General features: G+C 52.3%; 1 pseudogene; it reads left to right on the top strand.

The window, feature by feature from the left end:
- The first annotated feature begins 1,635 nt into the window (after window positions 1-1,635).
- Window positions 1,636-2,325, top strand: LOC105868038 (sialin pseudogene; annotated as a pseudogene).
- Window positions 2,326-2,986: the final 661 nt, after the last annotated feature.

Raw genomic sequence — 2,986 nt, 5'->3', positions numbered from 1 at the left:
TGCGCGTCACCCGCGGCACGCCCAGCCCCGCGCGCGCCCGAGCCGCTGCCAAGAGCCGCGCCCGGCCGGCGCTCATTGGCCCGGCCGCCACCTCGCGTCGCCTCCTCCTCCCCGCTGTCCCCGCCCGGGCAGCGCCCACGCGAGCCGAGAACCGTTCCCGCGACGGCGCCCGGCCGCGCGCGGCGCGCCGCTTCCCGCCCGGCCCGGCCCTCCGTGGGCGAGGCGCTGGTGCCACCTGGGCTCCCCGCACCCGAGCCCCGAGACTGGCCCTTTGCCTGTCTGTCTGTCCAGACCCGCCCAGAAGCGCTTGCCGAGGAAATGTTTGTGGAATACCTGGTATGCCTCCGGCATCCTCCTGGGAAGGGGAATTATGCGAGTGAGCCTGGGCGCGTTGGTTCCTGACCTCGTGCAGCTTACAGTGTAGCGAGGGAGGCAGGCATTAATCACACGAATGCAAGTAAAGTTATGATCAGTGCGGTGGAGACGGGGAGATACCTACCGTCACTGTCACCTCGTCACGACGGTCTGGAAAGGTGTCTCTGTAGAAGTGATGCACACATCGCCTCCTTCCTCCTTCCCCCACCCATGCACGCACACAAAAAATAGACCCGCCTAGGCCAGCATACCCCATACCCTCCCTAACCTAAAGATCGTATGCCATAAATGTCTATCTGCCCACCTCTCAGTGGCTACAGGTGAGCGGGTAGTTCAAGGCCAGGAGAAGCACGCTGAACTAGTGGGTTCTGCAGATGACAGGCAGCTTAAGATCAGTGCGTGGGCCGGTGCTATCTCCTAGAGATGCACTCCTAAATGCCCAGATTTCCTACTGGCAAATGAGCCAGCAACATTGCTTTCGCCATCAGGAACTCCATGCACAGTTAGTATGCGAAATGACGCAATGAAATGGCCTGCTGTTTAAATATTAAAAGTCTTCCAGGTTAAATGGCCTACTGCTTACACTTTAAAACTTGCACAATCCATAACTTTTTCTTTATTCATTTAGAAAGACTGTGCTAGATACTGGGGACAGCAAACCAAATAGACTGAGACCTGCCCTCATAAAGTACCCAGTCTACTGGGGAAGAGAGGCAAGCTAACTGATTACAGTGAGGTGTGGTGAATGGTATTTTTATGTGATGTGTAGTATGCCAAGATAGCCCAGAGAAAAATCAGATTGGCATTGTAAAAGGCTTCTGGAGCTACCTGAGATGTGATAGCAAAGAGGAGAGGCTTACAGGGGAAGCTCAGAGAGGAAAAACAACCAGCAGAATCAAAGAGCTCAGGGAGGGCAGTTAAAATGAGGAAGGGAAGTGTGGATTTGTTTTGTCCACAAGGGCCTCAGTTGGTGACTCATCACTTCATTGTGGAGTGATGAGGGCAGAAGCCAGATTATAATGGTTGGGATGGAATGGGAGGGAAAACAATGAAGAGAGTTGATTCAGGCTTAGTTTGGTAGGAAGCTTGCCTGTGAATGGAAGGAGATAGGACGGCAGCAGGGGTTTTATGTTTGGTTTGATTTTCAGGTGGGAAAAGTATGAGCACACTTGCAGGCCTAGAGTAAAGATATGGATAAAGACTGGAGCCCGGGCGCTCCTCTTGGCCGGATAGCAAGCGCACCTGCTCCCTGTGGGCGTCATGAGGTCCCCGGTCGGGCAGGCCGTGAATGATGGCGAGGAGGGCACAGACAGCACGCCCCTTCTGCGGGGCGCCCTGCGTGCCAAGCTGCTCCAGTGTGCTGCTCTGCTCTTTACAACTTAGCAATTTGGGCATTTTGGGGTTTCTTCGTTGTCTATGCATTACATGTGAATCTGAGTGTTTCATTAGTGGATATGGTAGATTCAAACACAACTTTAGCAGATAATAAAACTTCCAAGGAGTGTCCAGAGCATTCTGCTCCCATAAAAGTTCCTCATAATCAAACGGGTACAAAGTACCCATGGGATCCAGAAGCTCAAGGATGGATTCTCGGTTCTTTTTTTTATGGCTACATCATCACATAAATTCCTGGAGGATATATTGCCAGCAGAATTGGGGGGAAACTGCTGCTAGGATTTGGGATCCTTGGCACTGCTGTCTTGACCCTGCTCACTCCCATTGCTGCAGATTTAGGAGTTGGACCTCTCATTGCACTCAGAGCACTGGAGGGACTAGGAGAGGAGCACAGCTTGGGGCAGTAATATCTCTTCCTCTTTCTGGAATAACTTGCTACTATATGAATTGGACTTATGTCTTCTACTTTTTTGGTTTACTTGGAATATTTTGGTTTCTTTTATGGATCTGGTTAGTGACACACCAGAGACTAACAAGACAATCTCCCATTATGAAAAGGAGTACATTAGGGGTAACAAAAGGGGTAAAGTACAAAAGGGGTATAATACAAAAGGGGTAAAGCCCGAGGCATGTGGATTTGGTTCAGAGGCAGTAATGGGGAACAAGAAAGCCAGCCCCTCCCTGCCCACAATCCTAACCCCAGGTCAGTGGTAGGAGGAGATAAGTCATATGCTCAGGGCAGAAGGAGGTAGAGTGTTCCCAAAGGGGTTGACAGTAGAGACTTTGTTTATACTGGAAAGTAGAGTCTGGGGCAAGAGAGAGAGGGTTGACAGGATGGGTGCAGTTGCAGAGACATAACTGGAAGGTGGAACATTGGTACCTTAGGGAGGCAGTGCCAGGCTGACCTCCACATCTGGCAGCATGAGTACAGACGCCAGCAGGCCCCACGTGGTAACCAGGGCTACCGGGTAACCACCGATGGCTGTCCAGTCAGCAAGCCAGGGCCTTCACCCACTCTCAGCCCGTCTTCAAATACATGTTAATAAAAAGTAATTTTGTGTCTCAGCAAAGCTCAGCCCTGGGGTAGGTGAGAGAGGTGGTGGAAACGGCCAGTAGCGCATGCAAACTGCCCACGCTCAGGCCCTCTGCCCAGAGAGGAAAGGCGCACAGGAAAGCATGTCAGCCCAGGCCTGCCAGCCTCCAAAAAAGTGGAGCC

Source organism: Microcebus murinus, chromosome 6, assembly GCF_040939455.1.
Source record: "Microcebus murinus isolate Inina chromosome 6, M.murinus_Inina_mat1.0, whole genome shotgun sequence".
NCBI classification, from domain to species: Eukaryota; Metazoa; Chordata; class Mammalia; order Primates; family Cheirogaleidae; genus Microcebus; species Microcebus murinus.
Note: the sequence above shows the minus strand (reverse complement) of the source record. Positions and strands in the feature narration are given on the sequence as shown.